The 26,494-nt window shown below is 39.2% G+C and overlaps 1 protein-coding gene across 3 annotated transcripts in view; it reads left to right on the forward strand.

Annotated features, from left to right (window-relative positions):
• Nucleotides 1-26,494, forward strand: part of LOC122809098 — a 1,918,481-nt gene that overhangs the window by 193,956 nt on the left and 1,698,031 nt on the right. The window lies entirely within an intron of this gene.

The following is a 26,494-nucleotide window of genomic DNA, read 5'->3' on the forward strand; positions in this document are numbered from 1 at the left end:
CTTTCGTAAACAGGCCCAATGACCTGCATCTTCAGCTGCCAGATTCTTCCTGTCTGGCAGCTCCTTTGGGAGGAAAGTTGTCACTCTTCAAGCAAAACTGGCTTTTAATCACCCAGGACAAATGGGTGTTGGACATTATAGACCGAGGCTACAAGTTTTATTTCCATACATTGCCTCCTTTCAAAGGCATGCCAGACGTTCCTCCTCAGCAAAGGGTAGAGGCTCACAAGCAGATTTCTTTACTTCTTCAAATGGGGGCGATACAGCAGGTCCCTCTGTCAGAAGTGGGCCTAGGATTTTATTCTCGCCTGTTTCTAGTACCAAAGAAAGGAAACACTTGGAGGCCAATTTTGGATTTATCTATCCTCAATACATACCTGGACATTCCAAAATTCAAAATGTTGACGTTGCAACAACTTCTACCTCTGTTGGGCAAAGATCACTGGATGGTAACTCTGGATCTCAAAGAGGCTTATCTTCATGTTCCTATCAGGCCCAGTTGCAGGAGATACCTGCGTTTTCGGACTGGGACTTTACATTATCAGTTCTCTGCATTGCCCTTTGGCTTATCTACTGCGCCCAGGGTGTTCACAAAGGTTCTGGCTCCAGTGATAGCCTTCTTACGGTTAAGAGGAATACAAATTTATCCTTATTTGGACGATTGCCTGATTCTTGCTCAAGACAAGTACGAACTTCTTCATCATCTACAGTATGTGATGGCAGTGTTAAGGTGCCTAGGGTATTCTGTGAACAAAACAAAGTCCAGTCTAATACCCTCTCAGGAAATGTGCTTTCAGGGTGTGAGACTGAATACAGCTTCCCAGATGGCCTTTTTGACCCCGGACAAGCAAAAGAACCTTACACTTTACTTCCATCAATTGTCTCTACGGTCCAGGCTGACTGCAAGGACAGTCCTTCAAGCCTTGGGGTTCATGGCATCTTGTATTCTGGTGCTTCCCAATGCCAAACTGCATATGAGGAAGCTACAATGGTATCTCAAAAATGTATGGACGCAACACTGCCAAGATCTGGACACTGTCATTCAAATAATACCTTGCATTCAAAAGGAATTTTTGTGGTGGGCTCAGGAATGTCACCTAAACAAGGGACTCTCTGTGACCCGACCAGAGGCGAGTCAGATTTTAACGACAGATGCCTCGGACAAGGCTTGGGGAGCACACCTCAATGGAAAATGGGTGCAAGACACGTGGCCTGCCAGACTTCAACATTTACATATCAACTTGAAGGAGATGTTAGCAGTCCAATTTGCATTGATGGCTTTCAAGGATTTACTTCACCCAGGGCAAGTGTTGATTCTACACAAACCAACACAGAGACAAGAAATTTGAAGATTTGAAAAAGTTGAGAATAAAAGAGACTTCCTTATTTTATGATCTGCGCCTATTAGAGAAATACGTAGAGTTGTCTATTACACCCAGGGGCCTGAGAATTGATAAGTTACCTGCTTTTAAATTCACGGAAGATGAAAATGCCTTTCTAGAGGAGTGGAAAGCGGCTTCACTACAGTGTTCTCTTAATTGGTTAAAGATTCTCATCAATCGCAACCGGAGAAGTTTGGGTATAATTCAAGCCCAAATAGCTGAAGGGGAGGCCGCACTAGCTGTCGAGTACTCAGAATCCATATTTTTACCAGCGATCAAAGGCATCAATGAAGAAGTCATTAAAATAGAAAATGAAGTAATTGCGAGGAAGAAAAAGAAACTTAGCAGAGATGTGAATGATTTCAGCAAAGATCTTATCTATTCTTGGCAACGCAAAGCCAAGAATGGTACCGTCCATATGAAGGGAGGTGAAGGAAGTTCACGTGGTTCGCGTAGCTCACGTAGCGGTCGAGATTCATCAGTTTCATCTTCGGATACAACTGCAAGTAAGAAAAGTGTTTCTTTTGAAAGTATCAACAGCACTGAAGTTGGAAGTGCAACTTCAGATGCAGAAGATCAAGGAAGATGGAACTTTCGACAGGGGGCAAAACGGAAGTCGCGACCAAAAGGGCGGAACAGAAGATATTAGCGAAATTTCTTTGCCAGATTTGAACTGTACTTCTGTGTGCGGACTTAATACTGACTCTGCAACTTATAGTTCTGGTAATTATACACAAATTGTCAACTTAAGTAAGTTAGACATCACTTCTGATATGCAAAAGGTGTTGTTAAAAGGCAGTAAATTTGTGCCAACTAGAGTGCCGGCTCTTTCTGATTTGCTTTTTGAAGTCAAGCGTTTTTGTCGCAAACTTTATTTAAGGGCATTTTTTGAGTCAAAACGTGTTTTGGACAATGCGCTAACAACAAATTCTGTGTTAAATGTTACCAATGATAACAATTTAAATGTTTCAGATGTCAGTTATGATAGTAATGTTGACATCAGTTATTTAGTTAGCACTGAGCATTCATTAACTACAGAGGATTCCTTAATGGACCTCTCTATATATGAATTTCAGGACGACATCAGTGCTTCCTTTGAATTAAGTCCTGCTGAGGGAACCAGTTCTGTTTGTGGCACAATCTCTGTGTGTAATGAACGTTTCTTTACGGGCTATGGTAAATTTTCCATGCCCCATCTGTCTACTCATAGCTCTTTTTGTCCCCCTAAATGCTCAGCTGCCCTAAGGGTTTTTGAGAGTGCTTTATGCAAAAAAGTTGAAACTGAATATCTACTTTTTTCCAAACAATTCATTGAATTTTAATCTTACTAAGCAGGAATGGCTGTCATTAAAACAAATGAAGGCAGTGTCTAATGAATATAAGTTCTGCATTGCTGATAAGGGCGGCAATTGGGTAATAATGGACAAATGTCATTTTCTAAAAATGAACTTTGATCTTTTGTGTGATGAAAGAGTGTATCGTGAATTATCCACTAATCCTGTTGTTGAATTCAATCTTGAATTGTTAGATTTGTTAGAAAGGGGTGAGAGGCTGGGCTTCTTTAGTAGTAAGGATGTGAAGAGCTTACATATTAATGATCCTAGGGACCCTACATTCTATACTCTTCCCAAATTACACAAAAATTTACAGGACCCACCAGGTCGTCCAATTGTTTCTTGCTGTGGTGGCTTCTTGGAAAATGTGGGAATATTTTTAGACAGCATTTTAAAAAAAGAACTTAAGAATGTAGGCTCCCATATCAGCAATACTAATCAATATTGTGAGCTAGTGCACAATTTAAAGTGGGAAGATGATTTTTATTGGGCTACAGTGGACGTCAAGGCCCTTTATACAAGCATTAAGACCAAGTTTGGTCTGGAAGCAATTGCTAAAATTTTGGGAGATGGTCCACGAACAACTTATCTTATGTTACTGTTGGAGTTTGCTTTGACTCATAATTACTTTACCTTTGAACAAAAATTCTTTCTCCAGAGGGAAGGGACTGCAATGGGGGCTAATTTTGCCCCTACTTATGCAATCTTATTCATGTCTTATTTTGAGACCAGTTTCTTATATATTCTTGATTTTTTTCAGACTAGAGTTGTTTCCTATCATAGATACATAGACGACCTAATTTTCATTTGTAGGGGCAAGAGGTTGGAATTTGATGAGTTTGTTTCCAAACTGCATGAGAATAGATTTGGTTTGGAATTTACTTATAGTCTCAATGAGTTTGAGATTCATTTTTTGGACATATTATTATATGTAAATAATGAAAGGAAAGTACAATTTAGGCCTTACAAAAAATGTACAGCTTCCAACAATTTCCTATATGCCACTAGTGCACATCCGCTTCACTTAATTGAAGCACTTCCCTTTGGGGAATTTAAACGTATTAGTGAACATACTTCGGAGAGAAGTATTTGGAATTTGGAATTTGAGAACGTACGAAAAAGGTTGTCAGTGAGGGGATATTCTGAAAGTTTAATTAGCAAGAGTTTAGATAGATTACTCAATACAAATAGAAAAAGCCACAATTTTGGCCAAGTTTATGTAGCAAAATCTAGAGATGAAGTGGCTGTTCGAGTAGACAAGGATAGATTGTTTTTTGTTACTAAGTTTTCACCTTTCTCTGTAAGATTAAAGAATATTGTTGATTTCTTGTGGCCCATTGTTTTCAATAATGAAGAGATTGGCCACATGTTTCCGGACCATGTGTCTTTTTCCTATGGCAGATATGCCAATCTTAAAGAAATTTTGAAACACAAAGCCACTATGCGTGGCAGTTCCGTTAGTATCAACAATTTACCTTTTGGTATGTTCAAATGTGGAACTTGCAAGGTGTGTCCGAAGGCAAGGAATTTATCAGACAGTTGCATTAACGGGGTCAAATACACTGCACATAACTTTTTTAATTGCAAATCATGTGGAGTAGTGTATTTGATTGGATGCGATTGTGTTCCACCTAAGTTCTATATTGGTCAAACTAAAAGGCAGTTAAAAATTCGCATTTTAGAACATCTAGGTGACATTCGTAATGTTAGAAATGATAGCCCAGTTTCCCAACATTTTAATCTAGTTCACAATGGTATTTCTGATTCATTATTCTTTTGTGCTCTGGCCAAACCTGAATTTCTTTATAATGGAAGTTTCCTACAAAGTTTGTTAAAATTGGAAAGCAGATTCATTTTGAAATTTAGCACTTTAAAACCTAGGGGCATGAACTTAGAAGTTAATCTCACCATGTAATTTTGTATTTCCTATTTAAAATTTGTATTCAATTTCTTTTGGATGTATGATCATATGCAGCATTAGATACATTTGTATAGTTTTGTTATGCATATGAAATCTGATGTTTATAGCATATTTTATAGGATGTGCTCACATAATGGTTGTTGTCTCTTTAAATATTTGGGGTCAATTAAGGTGTTTGATAATTACACTAATTGGACTTTTTATACTATATAAGGTGCAACTAGCAGTATTGCATTTATTCCTTTGAAGGCGTTGAGCCGAGGTGCCAGAATAAAGTGTTGCAGCTTCCATCGGTCTCTGTGTTGGTTTGTGTATATTCATTCCTGCTTGGTTGTTTTGCAAGTGTTGATTCTAACAGACAACACAACTGTCATGTGGTACATCAACAAGCGAGGGGGAACGCATTCGTACCCTCTTTGCAGGCAAGCAATGATTTTGTGGGAGACTGCTCTCAGTTTACACCTCAATCTTCAGGCAAGGTTTCTACCAGGAGCACAGAACTCCTTAGCAGATGTTTTGAGCAGACAGATAGTGGATCTCCACGAGTGGAAATTGGATCCTCATGTATTTCGAAAATTGACAGTGATATGGGGAACTCCAGACATAGATCTGTTCGCTTCCCCACTAAATTTCCAGTTGCCAAAGTTTTGCACAAAAATGTTTCATCCCACAGCTTGGAAAGTGGATGCTCTATCATTCAGTTGGAGCAATCTTCACGTCTATGCCTTTCCGCCTCTGCCTCTCCTCCCCAAGGTACTCTTGAAGGTCAGACAAGACAAGCCCTCCATGATTCTAATAGCTCCAGATTGGCCTCGACAGCACTGATACCCTCTGCTGAGGAGTTTAGTACGGGAGCCTCCATGGCCTTTGCCTTCGATTCCTCACCTTTTGTCTCAGGAGGGCAATCATTTCCTCAATGTCAGGATTCAGTCCCTGCATCTAACAGCCTGGCATATTCTGTTCTAGAACCTGGAGGGTCGCAGCTTCCACAACAAGTTTTGAATGTTATTTTGGAGGCCAGAAGGCCTAGTACAAGGAAAGTTTATGCTGATAAATGGAGGAGATTTTTAATTTGGAGCAAAACAAAGAGCTTTGATGTTTCCAGGCCTGATTTAAGTGTTTCTCTTCAATATCTTACAGAATTATTAGACAAGGGTTTGTCTTTCTCCTCTATAAAAGTTCATGCTGCAGCCATTTCTGCTCACTATGACTGTGACCCTCCATTATTCTCTCATCCTTTGTTTAAGCAATTTCTTAGAGGGCAAAGAACATAAGACCCCAGCAGAGCTCCTACTCCTGCCTGAGATCTCAATTTTGTGTTGGAAAAACTTACTTTACCTCCTTTTGAACCTGCAGCTACTGCTGAGTTAAAGTTTTTGTCTTGGAAGACTGCTTTTGTTGGCCATTACGCCTGCTAGAAGGGTTTCTGAATTACAGGCTCTTATGGCAGTTGAACCCTTCCTAATTTTTCATAAGGATAGGGTATCTCTGCGTACTAATCCTACTTTTATGCCTAAAGTGGTTTCAAATGTGGCCTTGAACCAATCAATTCATTTGCCTACTTTTTATGCAGATCCCCAAAATAAAGGGGAGAAAATTTTGCACACTTTGGATATTCACAGGCAGTTGCGTTATTATTTGAGCAGGACTAAAGGGTTCAGACAGTCTCAGCAGTTGTTTGTTTCTTTTGCTTTAGGTTCTCAGGAGAAACCTGTTTCAAAACAAACTATTTCTAAGTGGATTGGCTTTTGTATTGCTTTTTGTTATTCTCATCATGGTAAGGAGATTCCGGCTGGAATCAGACCTCACTCCACTAGGGCTACTGCCACTTCTACAGCTTTTTTAAGGGGAGTAGCTATTAAAGATATTTTGGAAGCAGCTACTTGGAGTTCAGTGCATACTTTTTCTAAACATTACCACCTTCCTCTTTATTCCAAATCTAGGGCTGGATTTGCCACTGCAATCTTACAGGGCATTTTGGCAGCTCCCAATGCTTTATGATTTTGCCAGCCTCCCTTTACCTCTGCTTTGGGATTCTACCCATATGTAAGGACTGCAGCAGTGTGAGATGAAGAACATAGTACAGTTTTGTACCTACCATAAATGTAGATGTTCGAAGATCCACATTGCTGCAGTCCAATTTACCCTCCCTCCTTCCCCTCTGTAGTTTGGAATGGTTGTATGATTTGGGTGGTAGCTGTTATTTGTACATGCCTTTTGGGAAGTATTCTATTTTTGGCTATGGCCTTTCTTTTTAGGGCCTTCTGGCATCTGGGGCAAGAAAAGACTGAGGATATGACGTCGGTCATGCGCTTTTATACCCTGACGCTCTGATGTCAGATCTGAGCGCCCATGACCGACGTCAGCCTAATACTTTGGTATTCGGGCCGACCGAGGACAGCGGACTACCCATATGTAAGGACTGCAGCAATGTGGATCTTCGAACATCTACATTTATGGTAGGTACAAAACTGTACTTTACTTTTACACTGTGACTGTTAGGTGCCATGAAGATTGTGTGTGTGTATATATATATATATATATATATATATATATATATATATATATATATATATATATGATTGGCATGGTTAAGGGTACGCACATTATTTAACTATAAGCACAAAGATTGCTATTCACCTCTTCTAAGGGTCTAGTGCCAAAAAAAAAAAAAACACAGATTGCCTATTTGTTGACCTGGCAGGCCGTCTGGACACAGCCTCTGATTAAGTGACTTCCTCAAGGTCACATGGTAAGCAAATAAAGGCGAAAAAACCACCGAGTGCAGGAGCTGGGATGCAAGCAAGTTTATTCTGGTACCTCGGCTGAACACAGCCTTCAAAGGAATAACCACTCACATTTTGCTGCATCTTTTATACTGAAATCCATCATAACCATTAATCAATTAAATAATTAGTTAAATACATCAGGAGGCTTGAAAATTAAAGGGACCATACATTCATGAAACACTGAAGGAAGGCTAACTGAACAAAAGCATTCAACATATTAAATGCAAGTTAAATGCAAATTTAAAAAAATTAACTATATACTTTTACAAGTACCTAAACAAAACTTTCAAATAGTCAAATTCATTTCCAAATTCAAACCCTTAGGTTTCAAGGTACCAAAAGTTAATATAAACATGCTTTCCAAATTCAGTAATTTATGTAAAAAATTACCAGCATTGTAAACATCAGGTCTAGCTAAAGCACAAAAAAACAAAGAGTCCAGCACACCATTATGAACACTATTAAAATGTTCAGAAATGGGACTTTCCATCCTATGATTTCTAATGTCCCCCATGTGTTCCAAAATCCATATCTTTAACTGACGTTTTATTTGGCCTATGTAATATTTGGGTGGAATGCAACCACAACCCACAAGATAAACAACCCCACAGGATTTACAATCAAATTTATCAGTGGCCTGATATTTCACGCCATTTATACAACTACCTGATAGATTTTTAACTTTTGAGCAAACTTTACATTTGTCACACCTGAACATACCATTTAATATACTTCTCCCATTTAACATATTACTCTCCGTAACTCTTGGTTTTAACTTCAGCATTTCCTTCAGATTTGCATATCTTCCATAAGAGAAACAAACTCTATTGGGAAAAAGATGACCTATCTCATCATTTTGACAAACTATCGGCCAAAGAAAATCCACAATATTTTTCATGTTTAGAGAAAAAAGAGAGTATTTGGTGACAAAAAATATTTTATTCTCACTATTCAAAGGGACCCTATCAACTTTCTTGATTCTATTATGAATTTTATCCTCGTTCCTTACATTCAAATCAGGTTTAAATAACCTATCAATACTATTGTTTATTAAGGATTCAGAATAGCCTCTTGATAAAAGCCTGTTTTTAATGTCCCTAAATTCAGAATCCAACGAACCAATTTCCGAGGTATGTTCAAATGTGCGCTTAAACTCACCAAAAGGAAGTGTCTCAATCAAATGTCTGGGGTGAGCACTAGTGGCATGTAAAAAATTATTGGTTGCAGTAACTTTTCTAAAGGGTCTATATTGAACTTTGTTATTGGAATCCACATATAAACAAATGTCCAAAAACTGAATAGTTTGGACATTCACTACATATGTAAATTCAAGACCAAATCTATTACAGTGTAAACTGGTAATAAACTCATCAAATTCCATAATATTACCAGTACATACAAAAATCAGATCATCAATGTACCTATGATAAAGTACAACATTTTTACGAAAAAAATTCCAAAGTATACAAAAAACTGGTCTCAAAATACGACATAAGTAATATAGCATAAGTAGGGGCAAAATTAGTCCCCATTGCAGTCCCTTCCTTTTGTAAGAAAATTTTACGTTCACACAAAAAATAATTGTGAGTTAATGCAAATTCCAAAAGTGAAATAATAAATGGTTATGATGGATTTCAGTATAAAAGATGCAGCAAAATGTGAGTGGTTATTCCTTTGAAGGCTGTGTTCAGCCGAGGTACCAGAATAAACTTGCTTGCATCCCAGCTCCTGCACTCGGTGTTTTTTTTGTCTATTTTTTTCTTGGTTTTTCATATAAGCAAATAAAGGCTAAGGCAATTAAACCCTGTAACACGGCAATTAAAGCTCAAAACTTTAACCTCTGTACCAACTGGCAAAACAAACTTAATAGTGCCCAAACAGAGACTTGAACCCTGGACCCAGAGACTAAAAGTCTGATGCTCTACAGACTGAGCTATCCAGACTTCTAAAAATTTCAAACTGCCTTATATAAGAATCAAACTCAAGACCTTTAGACTGACACTGACAAGTTACCTGTTTTACTAACAAGGCTTCATATAATCTACACAATAAGAAAATGTGTTATTTCTGAATTTGCTAATTTAGTTCATATTGTATGTCATGTTTAAGGATACCACACACACAACTCTAAACTGTCCCTATTTTAAAGGATTGTTCCTCTTTTCCAGCCTGATTTACTCCTACATACCCACTCATTTACAACATGTAAGGGTCTAGTTAGTACCCAAAAGACTGCATATTCATTCTGTACAATAAGAAACAGCTCACCTTTCTGGCTGTATATTATGATTTTGATGTCATTTTTAATTAAAGAAATAGTGACCAACATAACCATTATGATCATTTTCTACATTTGTACTGCCATTGCCACAGAATAACGACACGACTCAAAATTAATCTGAGAAAAATACAGACATAATCAGGGACAGGTTTAAAACATTAGTACTACTAACCTGACATATTGAGAGAATAACAGAATATGAATTAATATATATTTTGTGATCTAACAGAAGTTTGTAACTAATTATTGTTGTTATTTATTAAGTGTAACTCACTACCTTTTCTCCAAAAGTCACTAATTTTAGGAGAAGAGGGACAGAGCTAAAATGAGAGTCAAATAAAGGGTGGTCTCTGAAAGTTGGTTACAGGTGAAATGTATGCAATTGCATGCTGCTAAATACATCTTGGTTTATTCTCATACCTGTCAAAGCAGCTTCACCCTGTCTACTTAACTGCACCCCCCCCCCCAAGAAAAAATAAATCTTGGCTGGATACAACACTACACAGAACAAATTAACAAAAACAACCAGGTAAACAGTTGAACATTTCTTTTATGACTAAAGTAACTCAGACATCACCATTAGACTCTGGAATCCCATTACTAACTTGGAGCTTGATTAAAGTACTTTTCATGCCATTCTTTCTGCTTATGAATTGCTTTAAAATGCAATACTGGTACATTATACACAGGTTGCGGTATCGATAACTATTACCGGGATTACAAATAAAGCCAAAAACATTTTATAGTAACATTTTAAGCTAAAATGTACAGAAACTGTAATTGTGCAGATACATTTTAAAAGCTATATTCCTTGCATTATACATTCAATGTTACCAAGTTAATTCACAAAAGCTCATTTGCAGAAAAAGCTCTGTGTACTTTTGCACGATGGTGCCAACATTTCAAAAACTATGTTGACACATGCAATGCATTTATTTTCTTACAAGCACACCCCCTACTCCCTATAGAAAACGGCTTTTATAAACACTAGTAGAAGGCAAGGACACAAGTACATGCACTGACAATATTTCTGTCTCCAAAATATACTTGTTTTCCGCTCAATAAGCCTATATTATGGTGCCTAAACAGGAACACAAGTGTAGAGTCCTGCACATGCCTACCGTCAGCTAGATTTACAGAAAAAAATGAAGTCAGCAAATATGTTTCTTTCTACTCCAGCTTCGCTTTTTTTTTTTGTTTGTTTTGTAAATCTATGTAAACATGTATTTGATTAATCCCAGAAGTGGGAGGAGGGCGCCGCATATGCAACAGTACAGCAAGTGACTCAGAGACAGGGCGCCGAGGGGAGCACAAACTTTACAGATGGGACATTTTCAATAGATGAATAAATAAAAATTGTGTCCTTTACGAAGCCGGCCTGTATGGCGCCCTAGGCTGTCGCCTAGTTCGCCTATGCCTAAGGCCGGACGTGGTTCCAAGACTAGCTTAGTAAAAGGAGCATGCTCAGTACAGTACAAGAGTGAATCAGCAAAACCCATGTCAAGTCTTATTGTTAACCATTGTAATTGTGGAGCCAACCATAAGTCTAAATGAGAGAAGTGCTTAGCATTTTGTCAGCAATGCCACAAGTGTAAAAAAATGGAATCATTTTCAAAAGTTTTGTAAATCAAGGAAGCCTCATTCAGGTATTAAGAAAGGTTACTCAAAAAAGTAAGTTGATCATATAGAGAACTGCAACCCTATTTTCTATGTTAATGGTGTGTCGGTGGTCGCTGAAAACGTTGATGCAGTAGATTTATTGGCAAATAATGAAGTATCTTGTACTGTCCTGATCAATGGTAAACCCACAGAGCTCAAAGTAGACACTGGTTCAAAGTGTAATGTGATGTCAGCAGAAACATTTGCTAAAGTGAGAGCTGGTGAGCAACTTAATTTGGTCAGTTGTGCAAAGCTTGTTGCTTATGGAGGTGAAGAGATTCAAACCGAAGGCTCAGTGATGCTTTCATGCTATTCGGCTGGGAACAGTTACAGCTTGCAATTTTATGTAGTCGGAAGACCCGTGCAGTCACTATTAGGTCTCCCAGACAGTCTGAGAATGAAAATGCTTTATTTTACCAAAGAAGTCCATCATGTAAGCACATGTCCCAGTTCCAGCTTCAGTGATCCTATTTTCTCAGAGTATGCTGATGTGTTCGACGACAAGCTAGGGAAACTTCCAGTTGTGTACTCCATAAAAGTAGACCCAGAGGTCAGTCCAGTGGTCAGACCAGCAAGAAGGCTTCCAATAGCTATGCAGGGCAAAGTCAAGGTCCACTTAGATAAGATGGTGCAGCAAAGTGTGATTTGTCCAGTCACAGAACCAATGAGTGGGTATTTCCTATGGTAGCTACTCATAATAAAAATTCAGATGAAATCAGAATATGCATAGACCTAAGAGAGTTGAACAAGACATTAAAAAAACCTCATCATCCTATGGGTACAGTCGAGGAAATTGCAACCCTCATGCCAAATGCCACTGTTTTTATGTCTTAGATGCAAAGACTTCATTTTGGCAAGTAATGCTTGATTGCATATCTTCAGCACTGACTACATTCAGTACCCCATTTGGTAGGTACAGATTTCTCAATATGCCTTTTGGAGTAAATTCTGCCAGTGAAGTCTTTCAGCATGCAATGGAGCAAATTTTTTCAGGCTACCTGTGTGCATTTAATAGTTGATGATTTACTGGTTGGAAGTAATGGTGAAACAGAGCATGACAGAAACCTCAGGAAAGTTCTGGACAGAGCGCGTGAAATGAATTTAAAGCTCAATCCTCTGAAGAGCAAGTTCAGAATACCAAAAGTTACTTATGTAGGTCATTTATTTACCAGTACCGGCTTACAACCAGATCCTTCTAAGCAAGCAGCCATTCTTGAGATGCCAGCTCCAGACAATGTCCAAGTTCTATAGCGTTTTCTTGGCATGGTTAACTATTAGGGCAAATTTATCCCTGATTTTAGTGAGTTATCAGCATCTTTAAGAGAGCTGACACACAAAAACGTTGCTAATCCGCCTACGTTAAGATACTATGATGTCCACAAACCAGTAGTTCTTTCCTGTGATGCTTCAAAGTTCAGTCTTGGCGCAGTTATTCTTCAAGAGGGCAGACCTGTTGCCTATGCATCTAGAACTCTTACCCAAACTGAGATGCATTATGCTCAAATTGAGAAGGAACTTTTGGCAATTGTGTTTCCATGTTCAAAGTTCCATGATTATATTTATGACCGAGCAATCCAGATAGAAACTGACCATCAACCTCTAGTTACTATTTTAAAGAAGCCTATGCATTCCGCTCCAGCAAGATTACGAAGAATGTTGCTCAAATTGCAAAAGTATAATTCCAAAATGGTCTATACAAGGGGTAAACTTCTTTATCTGGCTGATACCTTATCCAGATTGCCTAGAAATAACACAGAACAGCTTGATGCAGAGAATTTTGACTTTGTCATGGAGGTGCATACTTTTTCTACCATGAGACTTGCGGAGCTAAGAGATCGTACAAAGGCTGATCCAGTTTTGCAAATGCTCAACCACTTCATCAGTGTAGGATGGCCGTCAAAGCAGTCCTGTATACCACCAGAAGTACAACCTTACTTTCTATATAGAGACGAGATGCTGAAGGAAGATATCATTTTAGAGGTCCAAAAGTTATTTCTACTTCCTTACAGCATGAATACATTCACATTTTACATCGTGGCCACCCAGGTTCCGAGTCTACCAAAAGAAGGGCGGGAGGACTAGTATTTTGGCCTTCTCTAGCAAAAGACATTGGTAAAGTGCTTTCTTCTTGTTCAGTGTGCAATAGTACTAAGTCACATCTGCAAAAAGAGCCACTTCAGCTAAGCCAAATTCCTGAACTATCTTGGTCGACAGTAGCAACTGACATATTTGAGTGGAACAGTCAACATTACTTAGTGTTGGTAGACTCTTATTCGAACTGGTTTGAGATCGATTTGCTACTTAACGTAACGTCCAGTGCTGTTATTACTAAGACGAAACATCATTTCTCAGTCCATGGTAGTCCAAACAAAGTTATTTCTGTCCATGGTTCTCAGTTTACCAGTCAATTGTTTCAGAGATTTGCTAAAGAATGGAACTTTATCCATGTTACTAGCAGTCCCGAATATCCTCAGTCAAATGGCCTTGCTGAATGTGCAGTACAGAGTGCAAAGCAATTACTGGAGAGATTAAAGCTTGACAATACCAATATCTTCATGAATTTACTTAATGTCAGAGATATACCCCATGACAATCCACTAGGCTTGCCTGCTCATAGACTTTTATCTAGGCAAACCAGAACAACCTTGTCTATCAGTTCTAGTTTGTTGGTGCCTAATGCTAAAAACAACAGAGCAATCAAAGCCCAACTTTTTAAGAAGCATTCTCAGAAGTCCAGCCATGATAAAAGGAGCAGGTTTCTTTATCTGTTAAAAGAGGAAGAGAAAGTGAGGATGCAAACGGCGAAAGGCTTTGATCGAATTGGTCAAGTGAGAGGTATATGTACTGAGCTGAGATTCTACTTAGTGGAATCTGAAGGTATAAAGTACAGGAGAAACCGCAGACATCTTCCTGTAACAGAAATGATATTGCATCATCGTATCTGTGATACAGACTCTAGATCTCAGAGCAATCCAGACAATGTTCATACCAAAGAATAGAACAGAAGAGTCTTTTTGATGAAAGCGGCTAATAAACAGAGTGGATGCTAGTACTGTGTGAATTTCCTTGCTGACTTAAGCTATACAAGGTTTTATTGTCAATGTTCATACCAAAGAACATGTTGCAGTATCCTTTCCTGTTCCTGATGATGTCCCAGTTGTCCTTAAAGTGGAACAATTCTTGAAGACACTCCCTGTTGCTAGATCCAATTCTGACTTTTATGTTACATGGTCAGGTAGTATTTCCAGACGTAATGTAAAATACACAGCATTATGGCCATAATTGTTTTATGTTTGTCTAATTTTGTATGATTGCATGTCAAATAACTAGTTTTGTATAATTGCGTGTCAAAAGATCATTTCATGACTATTTCTCAAAGAGGGCGGATGTAGATTAGAGTGTATGTACCTTTAAGAAACATTTCCAGATGTAGCACATGCATATAAATACAACAGCCAGAGTGTTAACATGTATGAGTGTGATGGTCAGTCTGTTTATAAGTTTATTTCAGTTTAAGTTACAATTACTGGTTTAGCTGGGTTTTCCATGCTTATGTTTACTTCAAGAGAGACATCTTATTGATCCTACCTTACTAGTTAGGATGTGACACTGGTGTGCAATTCTTTCCCATGTTGATAAGTACCAGATGCAGTATGTTTGATCCTCTGGTTGAAGTGTGCACTTTGTGTTCCAGGGTGTTTACGTTAATAAAGGCCACAAAGCATTGTGCCCGTGAGTTTGAGGCCATAGAAGTTTACCAGTCTGTAAAGGGGTAGTTAAAGTCACCCATGAATAGGGGGTTTAGTTGGATGGTGTACACCTTTAGTAGGTTTAGGTAAAAGTCTTGAGACTCTAGCGACATAAATGGTGACCAGTAGCTAACCATGATATGGTGAGGGATCTTATGTATAGTGACTTGCACGTGGATAAGTTCCATGACATCATCATTTTAACCAATATGGAAGTATGCTTATTGCTAATGTAGATGAAGATACGTCTACCTTTGGCCTCAATCTGTGCTGTTGTTGGTTTAAATGTGTGGAAGGCACTGTAGCTGTGTACTTTCTATGACTTTTAACTTAGTCTCAGTCATGGCACAGATGTCGAACTTCTCCAAGTGAGGAGGGCTTGAAGGGTGTGAAGTTTTTTATTTAGGCACCTAACATAGAGCAGTAACACCTTAAGGTTGCTTGGAGACTTTTTGCACTAAAAAAGGCTGTAAGGGGATAGGTAAAGTTTTAGCCAATACTTGAAAGCCGGGGGGGGGGGGCAAGTGCAGCCTTTCCTTTCCAAAGCAACATGGTCTGTTGACCATGTCCTGCTTTGCTGACAGATATTACATCCCCTTGGAGTGGCAGCAGAAAGTTAGCCATTTATTAAAATCACTCATTTTAAGTTCATACTGTGGCTTCATCCTTTGTGAATGTAGTATGCTGCTCATTTCAAGGCTTATACTTGTCTATGATACATATTCAGAGAGATCCACTATGTCTGTCTTCATAAAGTCCAGTGAGGTACACACCTGGTCATTTACACTCACATGGACTATGATAGAATCATGTTGTTATCTGGGGTGCACTGACTTGAGCGAGTGTGTGATTTTGCAGATCCCGTCTCCAGATAGACAACTATCTTATCCTTGTCTAACCTGGAGAGTCAGGCATCTGTGAGTCACACTATGGAGTCCCCACTTTCAACCACTTTAGGCCGCAGAAATACCTCACTGAAAGAACCACAGGCCTAAAGCAGATGCTCTATGCCGACTGTCTAAAAAAACTCCACCTATACTCTGTCACATATCGTCTACTCAGAAGCGATCTCTGCTTAATATACAAGGCCATGTCAAACCCAGAGCTGTTGGACATGCAACACTTAAAGAAATCCCAGTCCCTCAGAGACGCACGCTCCAGCGATCTAAACCTTGTCATCACAATGAACAAAACATGCTGGAAGGATAGGTTCCTGACCCAGAGACTCCACAAACTCTGGAATAGATACAAAGTAAAAAACCTGTACGCTATGCCAAAGTCCCAGTAAGCTTCAAAGCACAAACAACTCCAAATGAAAAGCAACAGGACACTGCTGTGTTGATAAAATGTAGATAAAATTTAATCCAACATAGACAGATAAAACACCAGGTAAGCGCTTTCGGCTGTCTGATGAAGGGTGTAACCCGAAAGCGCTTACCTGGTGTTTTATCTGTCTGTGTTGGATTAAATTTTATCTACATTTTATCAACACAGCAGTGTCCTGTTGCTTTTCATCTGGAGAAACTCTGGAATAGACTGCCCATACATGTCAAGCAGAGCGCCTCTTTGGTCCTCTTCAAAAGGAACCTTGACGATTGGATGGGAGATAGGAAATTCACCCCGGGGATCACGTAAGTCGCCTTGCTAGACAGGGGTCCAGGGAAGTAAATACTGTGGGAAGAAATAGCCAGGGAATTGTTATGGCTAGGCTTGTATAGGCTCTAGTGTTGATAGTACCAACTTATGAACAGTATTAGATAAAGTAAATGCTTGCCTTATGACCTTTGTTCTTGGGGGGGGGGTCATTGGGTGTAGGGTTATGTGAGAGGTTTGGTGTTGCAGTGTTGCTTTTGGTTTGTGTTTTAGTGATTGCTGTTGAGCAGTGTTGACGTTAGGTAACTTTGGAGGTCTTTGAGATTTGTGAAGGATTCTTTTAAGCACCTCATGATAAGACAATCAGTTTGTGTGGTGAGGGGTATTTGTGAGGATGTTTACCTCCAAGGAAGCTGTGTATTTGTTTCGCCCACATACTATGTTATTTTCTTTAAGGATTAACTGGTTGTCTGAGAACATGAGACAACTGCTACATTGCCTTAGGATGCCCAAATCTACCAGAGACATTAGGAAATTGCATATCCATATTGCCAGGTCCTGTAGTAGAATGGGCTGTTTAGGATTAGGGATTGTTTTTAACAGGGGTATCCTACAGTAGTTTATGGGGTTAAGGGCAAGATGTTATATAATGCTATGATATGGTAAGAGCTATTCAATATGCAAACTAGTTTCTGGATTAAGGGCATGATGTTGTATAGTGCTAGGATGTGGTAGTGCTGTTCAGTGTGCAAGATAGCTGTTGAGCTTAATTTCTGTTACTGTCATGCTGTTTAACAGGTTTCAGATCTAATCCTAACTTTGCAGGGACATTTTACTCTAGCCGTTTGCTGCTGTGCAGGGTACTGCTAATCACTGCACTACATTACATAGCTCATTTAAATCCTGCCTTCTTTTAAACCTCATTCCTCCCCCAAAAGGTTATTCTGCATGTATTGTCCCCACAATTCCCATTTTATTCTATGTAATTTGCTCCTACCCCTTTCTAAAGATCCCATTTCCAGTTGTTTTATCTCTGTTACTATAGTCACTACTTCGACCACAGTTGGTTTAGACTTTGATTTCCATTTTCTAGTAATTGCTTTTTTGGTAGCCACCATAATTAGACTCGGCAAGGCCTTACTATGTCTAGCCAATTCTGATTCTGTATCATAGTTCAAAAAATTATTTCCTCAGTTATACCAAATTTTCTCACCCAGTATTTATGATAGAATAGTCTACAGGGAATTTTTAAAGTCTGCCAACTCATTACACTCCCTGAAAATATGTTCCCAATTGATTTTTTTCTTTTCCATCACACCTCCAGCATTTTCCATCCACCTGAGGAAAAATTCTTTGTACTCTACTTGGGGTATGAAAATATCTATATAAACATTTCTCGAAGATTTAGAATATTTGTTGGACTTTATTGCATATTTGAGAGAGATACATATATCCCACTGTAATTTCATTGTGAATTGCTGAAAAGCATTGTTGACCTCTGAGTAAGTGAGCAGAAAGCCTTGCAAACTTCCAGATTTATGTCAGAGAAAAAAGCATGAAAACTGTCTCCCATGCCCTCTAGCCAATAAACAACCACAGTCTGAGCTCCTGGAGTGCTTCATAACTTCGAGAGACCAGGTAAGCACCTTTTGCCACAAGATGGATGATTCTGGAATTTCTTTGTGTAGAAGCACAGCAAAAGCAGTTCTCAAGTGCAGATTAAACAAACTACCAAACAACCAAGTCCCTGGCTAATTTACCCTTCTGAAAGGTGATTTGGAGGAAAATGGAGCTAGAAAAGCCAACAAACAGAAATTATTTTTGTCACAAAATTAAATAACTGCTTTAAAAATACTCAAAAACCATAGTAATCACTGTATAAAGCAAGTATGAGCGCAGTAAGTCAAGATAATCTTATCATAGTCTGAATGGCTTTGGATAAAGTTGAAACACTTGAAAAGTGTTGTTGATCTCTGCAGAAGTGAGGACAAAACCTTGCAAACTTGCCTGATTTAAAGTAGAGAAAAAAGCTTGAAAACTGACTCCTATGGTATCTAGCCAATAAACAACTACACTGAGCTTCAAAATCCAACAGGAAAATACAAAATGTACTCACAAACAAAACTCCTATAGTGCCAAAACAAAAGGCAGAACACACGTAAAAAACAATGCTACTTTATTAAAATAAAGTTAAGCACTTTCGTTCCAAATAATTATTCATGGAACTTCATCAGAACTAACACACAAAATACTGAAACACAATTTATACTTATTTAAAATCATGTGACCCAACCTGATTAAGCAATATAAATGATTAACAGTGATCAGTTAGCTAACTGCTTCAGCTTTAAAATGGAAGGAATAGAAACTGAATCGTGTAACCCAGGAAAATTAGTGGCATCCAACTTAATTTGCCATATTAATTCACTTTTGGCAAGATGCTCATCCACTACATATTCATGGGAATCAAATATTACTTGATCTAAAATCACAAAATGAAACTTATGGCATGTATTATACTCAGTATGTCTAAATAGGGCATTAGTTTTTTTTTATGATTCTTAACATCCAGCATATGCCCATATATTCTTTTCCTGAGCTTCCTGCTCATCATACCCACATAAAAAGCAGGACATAAATCACAACAAGCCAGGTAAAAACCTGGCTTGAATCACAGGAAAAATGACCTGTTACTTTTACCTGGACCCCCTTAACCAAAAAACTGTCCCCTGTTTTAATGTAACTACATAAGCCACAGTGGCCGCATTTAAACATACCCATTTTTTAGAATCAGTTATTTCTAAGGCCCTGTTTAAAAAATGTTTTAAATGATTTATCCTTTCGATAAACAATCACTGGTTTGTCACCCAAATTATTAATCAAGGTGACATCAGAATTAAAAATAGACCAATTCCAAAGAAGACAATCAGCAGTACTGACACTGTCAGCACTATATTTAGTAATAAATAGTTTTGAACATTTGAATAATTTATTTTGCTTGTTGGTTGTTGCACCTTGCATAAATTTAGAGCCATTTTTAGTCAAAATCAGTTTGAGAACACCATTAAATCTTTTAGTACGCACTTCATTTTTAATCTCCAGTAACAAAGCCAAGGGATAACCCCTTTTCATGAACATATCAATGACCACATCACATCCAGTATTGAAGATGTCATCATCAGAAATAATCTGTGCCAATCGTACCAACTGGCCCTTAACCATGGCCTTTTTCTGATGGCAGGGATGACCACTATTAAAATGCAAATAATTATTGGAAAATGTGCTCTTATGTTAGATGGTAGACATAAAACATGGTTTGTCCATATTTTTCATCAATTCAATATCCAAATATGAAATGTGGTCAAAATCAAATTTATATGTAAATTTCAAAAATCAGTTGCATTATTCATGTACTGGAGAAAATCCTGAAGCTTGGCAACATAATCTACCCACAATAAAAACATGTCATCGAAATAACGTGTATACATCAACCAACAGTCTTTATATATGCTGTTCAACATGAAATGATGTTCCCAGTAGGCCATAACTAAGTTGGCAAAAGCAGGTGCACAGGCCGCCCCCATGGCTACACTAGTAATTTCCTGGACATAATGATTGTCAAAAGAGATGTAATTGTTTTTCAAAATGATATCCATGAAGCCAACCAACGTATTTACCATATCCTGTTTCAAGTCACCAGTTACCACAAGTTGTTCCTTAAACCAATGAAGTCCCTGATCATGTGGAATAATGGAAAATAGGCTGACAATGTCAGTAGTAACAAAAATGGCATCATTAGAAAATCTGACATCATTAATCTGATTCAGAAAGTGCCTGGAGTCTTTGCTAACATAAGTCAGTTTGGTAAAGACCCCCCTCAACAGAGAGTCCAAAAGCCTGGTAATAAAACAGGTTTTGCTGTGATAGGCATCAAGAATTAACCCGAAAGGGGGATTTTCTAGGTCCTTGTGCACTTTCGGAAGACCAAATGCACCAGCAGTGACTGGTTTGGAATTAGACATGAGCTCTCAGTCTCTGAAAAGTAATTGATCCTGCAAATGCATGTCCATGAGTTCACTGTCAGTCCTACGAATTGCAGTAAAGATCTCATTTCTTGAGATCTCCATTATAAGAGCCATCATTCAATAAAGTCATTATTTTCTCATTGTGATTGCAAACATCCATTAATGCCAGCCCACCACCTTTGTCGGGTGTCATAACCCATATATTACTATCACTGCTGATATGAAAAGCAGACCACTCATGTTTAGTTAAATTAAAATATCTGTTTTTTAAGGCTGATTTAAAATTTGTCTTATTTCATACTCACATATTTTTTTCAAATGTCATTATAGTATTATTAATAGGTGGATTAAAACAACTGACCTTTGTACACACAGAGGTGTTATAGCCATTAAAGCTATTGGAAAACTACAATGCCAAATTTAGTTTCTGAGTATAGAGTTTTAAATCAGTTAAAGTACTTACAATGTCCTTCTTTCTTGCAGGCACAAAAGAGAGACCTTTCGAAAGTACATCCGCATGTAATGTAGAAAAATTTCTGTTGAAGTAATTAAATATCCTAAAAATCATCAGTCTTGTTGAAAAAAATGTTAACCTTGGAGTTGGAAGTTGCTGAAGCAGCTATAGCATCAGTTTCCACTAAGATCCCTTCTTCCGGGGAGCCTGCTTCAGTGACATCACTTTGGGCTTCACTGCTAATTGGTGGAACCTTGTATCGTTGTTGTTGTGGTGGTTGGAATTCTGAACCAAGGCTTGATTCCTTTGCCTCACTCTTTCTTGTTGGACATATAATGGGACCTCCCTCGAGCCACCTGAATTAGAGGAAACTGAATGTCCAGGTTGAAAATCATCTCCATTGGTTAAATTGGATTGTAAACCCTGCCCCTTACTAAATGGTGGTTTGGGATAGGCAGTGCCGTTATTATAACTGTGAAAATATTATTATAATCAGATCAGTGATGTTCAAACAAGATATCCTTCGTAATGGAATTTTTCAAGGCATCAGTCTCTTTGGATAAGGTTTCGATCTCCATCTTATTATATTTAACCATTACTCTCATCAAGTCAAGAACAGCCCTGTCAAAGACTTGTAACAAGTTCTTGTTACAGTCCGAACCAGGAGAAACTCCATTTGGGAAACACCACAAACATAGCCCTTTAGGGACTTGATTATTTTGAATATTCTTAATTAAATACAAATTATCTAACTGGATTTTCTTAAAGTTTAATAATTTTTTCTCAAATAAATATAACACTACCCATGGATAAATCCATATTAATATTAGATTCAACCTGGGAAGGAAACTGGAAATTATTCACCTTCTACAGGTTAAACTCAAGCTGTTTATTAAGTGGAGTATCTATATTTACTAGTGTAAGCTGAGTCAAAGGACTGTCATTAGTCCCAGAAACAACACCTGATGTTTGCTGTGTATGGCTTCTCAACAGTCCATAGTGCTGGATGATTTGTTGTACTAATATGGTCAGGTCACCAAGTAAATGAAGGGGATCTTGAGTCCCAGGTTCAAACCCTGTAACTGAGGCACCAGATGGCAAAGGCATACTAAAATGAAAAATACAACAGGAAAAAGCAAAATGTATTCACAAACAAAACTCCTGCAGTGCCAAAACAAAGGGCAGAACACATGTAAAAACAACAAAACTACTTTATTAAAATAATAAAGTTAAGCACTTGTGTTCCAAATAATTATTCCTGGAACTTCATCAGAACTAACACACAAAATACTGAAACACAATTTATACTTTTTTAAAATCATGTGACCCGAACTCATTAATTAATAAAAAGTGATTAACAGTAATCAGTTAGGTAACTGCTTCAGCTTTAAAGTGGAAGAAATAGAAACTGAATCATTTAACCCAGGAAAATTAGCGGCATCCAACTTAATTTGCCATATTAATTCACTTTTGCCAAGATGCTCATCCACCACATATCCTAGAGTCAAACATTATTTAATCTAAAACCACAAAATGAAACTTATGCTTTGTATTATACTCAATATGTCTAAATAAGGCATTAGTTTTTTTTATGACTCTTATCATCCAGCATATTCATATATTCTGTTCCTGAGCTTCCTGCTCGTCATAGCCACATAAAAAGCAGGATGTAAATCACAACAAGCCAGGTAAACAACCCGGCTTGAATTGGGAAAAATGACAGTTACTTTTAACTGGATCCCCTTAACCAAAAAACTATCCCCTATTAAGGGAGACCACATAAACATCTTCTGCCACAAGATGGATGATCCTGGAATTTCTTAAGTAGGGGACCTTCTTTCAGTCTTGACATTAAACAATGGCATATATTCTTTTCATACCTTATAGTTTCATTCCTCTCTTTCTTGTGTGAAGTTTTTGACTCTGGTCTCATGTACTCTTTAGTAAACGTCATTTGGCTGCAATTTGCCATTTTTCAATGGGAAGTGACTTCTCTTTTATTACCTCTCAAAGTTTTCAAAGCTTTTTTTCAGCTGCCTTTCACTGTAGGCCTTAGTCAAGATCTTCTCACTCCCTGGGACATGTATTTCATTCAAGAAACAAAAATTCTTCTTCCCTTTGAACAAGCTCTTACTGAAGAGCTAGACTATTTGTCATAACAAATCCTCCTTTTAGTTGCATTATTTTTGCTAAAAGGATTTTGGAAATGCAAGTAAAAACAAGTTCTTTTTGTCAAGTCTCCAGTTTTTCACAGATAAATCGATGCTTAGAATAAAACATTCTATGTGAAGTCGTTCAGTCTCGCCGTTCATTCATCACTGATGGGTTCAGAGCCAATCCTCAGCTCCGACACAGCCGTTTAGCGAAGCTCAGAGATTACCAGTAGCTTCAGACCAGTCCCCTTATCCCAAGATGCACTGCTGGAATTACCTCAGATCTAGTTTGCCGCGGCACTGATCTCTTGGTTTCCAGCTCTGCTCGAGACTTATTCAACGAATTAGCGAGTTTTTCATAAAATGTTCTCATATTTTCATATCTAGACTGTTGCTTAGTGTTTCCCTTATCCATATATTACTATCTTTTTGGGCCTTGTTATTTTTTGTGGCCGTTCTTTGCTAGTGTTGGCTTTGGCCTTTAGTAGTGTAGCTTTAGCGTAGTTTTGTAGTTAGGTATTAACTACATTTACAGTTAGTTTCTTGTGTTGTTTTATATATATATATATATATATATATATATATATATTTATATTTATACATACATACACAAATGTGGCCTTTTGGGCATTGTTTAATATTGTGTGTGCCTTTCTATAATAACTGCTTAGTTGTTATACTTGTTTAAAGGGGTGATAGAATTTGAAATTGTTTATTATTATGTTGGATGATAAAGACAGACATCCAAAGTCTGGTTTCAGAAAATGTCCAGACTGCGGACAGAAGATGTCTGTCACAGACGGACACGTTCAATGTGTTTATTGTCTGGGTGAGGTGCACCTTCAAGAGTCCTGCAGTATCTGCCACTTCTTTTCCACTAGGGTGCTTGCTGAGAGGAAGAGAAAGCTCATGGATCGGGGTCTTCTTAAGCACGCCTTTGTGGAAGCTTTGACTGACCAGGATGGAGCCAGTAAGTCATCAAAGTAATCCAAATCCTCCTCAGACTCCAAGTCAAAAAAGTCTAAGAAAGTGGAACTTGCTGTGACTTCGGCTCCACAGCCTTCAGAGCCAACAGTCTTTTCCTTTCGGACCCGGGACACTGCCTTGGAACTGGTCTCCGAATCTCCTTCTTCTCCATTACTCCAGTCGGCACCATTGGTGCATTCCTCCAGGTCCTCTGTTAGTCTTATGGATTCGGACATGGACCGACTGGTACAGAAGCTCTTAAAGGCACCAGGCCTAGCTAAATTGCTGTTGGTTCCGACCCAAGCGTCGGAACTGAAGACCACTACCCAGGAATTGACTGCTCCTCCTCCAAGCCATATCGGTTTTTCGGAGCCGGAAGAGACCAACCTGATGGTTGTAAAACCCTTGGAGCTGACACTTGTTCCAGTGTCATCGGCTCCATCTACTCGGACGTCCTCGGCCCCGACTGGGGACTATAGGAGCCGACACTCTCTTGTGGGGTCTGGGGCGGATAGTCGCACTGACCTGTTGGTGCTGACTCTTCCTCTCGGGGTCTCAGCGCGGATGAGCTTGGCTCCTACCTCGGGCTCGGAGCCCACGGCATCGGTGCGGGAGGGGATCACGGTTCTTTTGGGTCTGTCGACTCCTTCTCATAGGACCCATGATGCCTTCGAAGCCATGAGGTGAGTATTGTCTCCTAAGACTTCCTCATCGCCAGGCCTGGCCTCTTCTTCCCCTAAAGTGCCTGTGTCTGCTTCTGCTTCCATCGGCCACCCCAAGCGTAGAGACCCAGAGCCTCAGGTAGCCCCACTGGGCACCCCCTGCTCTTCTGAGACTTCCCCAGAGGCCCCCACTGAGGAAGTTCCTAGAAAGAGAGTGTGCAAGAGGAGGCACTTGGACTCCCCACAGGAGTCATTGACATCTGACACTGACTTGGGTGAGTCAGAAGGGTCCCCTCGATCCCCCTCTGAGGACATCTCCTTTGTGGAGATCCTTAGGCAGAGGGGTGACTGGCAGTCCAAAAACCCTACTGAGGATGAGTCTGTTCTCCTGAAGGCTTTTGGGTCTCAACCTTCCACCTCCTGCGTGTCTCCACCCTACGATGAGCTTATGCAACTGGTCTCTCGTAGGGCATGGGAGTCTCCGGAGTCTATGGAGCCTGTCCCTCGTAGGCTGAATAAGTTTATCTCTGCCCCAGTGGATAAAACCTTCTTGTCTAAGGGAGTCCCTGTTGATGCCATGGTGGTGGTGGCGGAAGCCACCAAGAAGGAATTGTCTGAAACTTCCACATCTATCCATCCTCCTAACAGAGATTCTAGGATTATGGATAGATATAGGAAATGCATGTTCAGTTCAGTGACTTTCACTGTTCGATCACTGAACTACCTGACCCATTTCCAGACTGAAAAGAGATCTCCTTAAGGAGTTGGGAAAAACTATTCAGGGTGCTGTAGCTGCAGGTGTCTCTGACAAAGTTTCTGCTCAGCTTGCAACCCTTAATTTCATCGTGAACACGTCCATGCATCTCATATCATATGCAGCAGATGGTTCGGGTAGGGCTGCAGGATCAGGGATTGCTCTTCGTAGGCATGCCTGGATGCACCTCTCTTCCTTCGCGGAGCCCTTCAAATCTTCATTCGTAAATACCCCATTTGATGGCTCATCCTTGTTTGGGCCTAAGATAAAAGAAACATTGACCAGGTGTGAACAGGAGGGAAAGACTCTGTCTGCTATCGGAGTCCATTTTTCAACCAATACTCGGCCTTATCCCAAAGGCCAAAGGGGAGGAAAGATGTGGTTCCGTAAAGCCCAAGGAGCTTTTCAGGACACACGTGGAGAACCCTCCTCCAGGGGCAGAGGAGGAGGTAATAATGGAAGACGCCATCCTCGTGGCAGAGGGGATCTGCAACACCAGGGTGACAAGATCATTTCTCTGGTCAGCCCTACCAGCGCTCCTGAGAGGAGGCCCGACTGTCCTGCTCTGGAGGCGGTTGGGGGTCACTTATCTTTGTACCCAGAAGCCTGGCTAGATATTACAAACAACAGATGGGTACAAAGCATCATTTCCAGAAGGTATTTCATACAGTTCTTTGCTCCACCCATTCCCATCAAGAGAATCCCGGACATTCCACCCAATTACAGGGAACAAGCAACCACAGAGGTCAAGTTGCTAGAAAAAAAGAGTCAT

Source organism: Protopterus annectens, chromosome 8.part0, assembly GCF_019279795.1.
Source record: "Protopterus annectens isolate FY-2018-M chromosome 8.part0, PAN1.0, whole genome shotgun sequence".
NCBI classification, from domain to species: Eukaryota; Metazoa; Chordata; order Ceratodontiformes; family Protopteridae; genus Protopterus; species Protopterus annectens.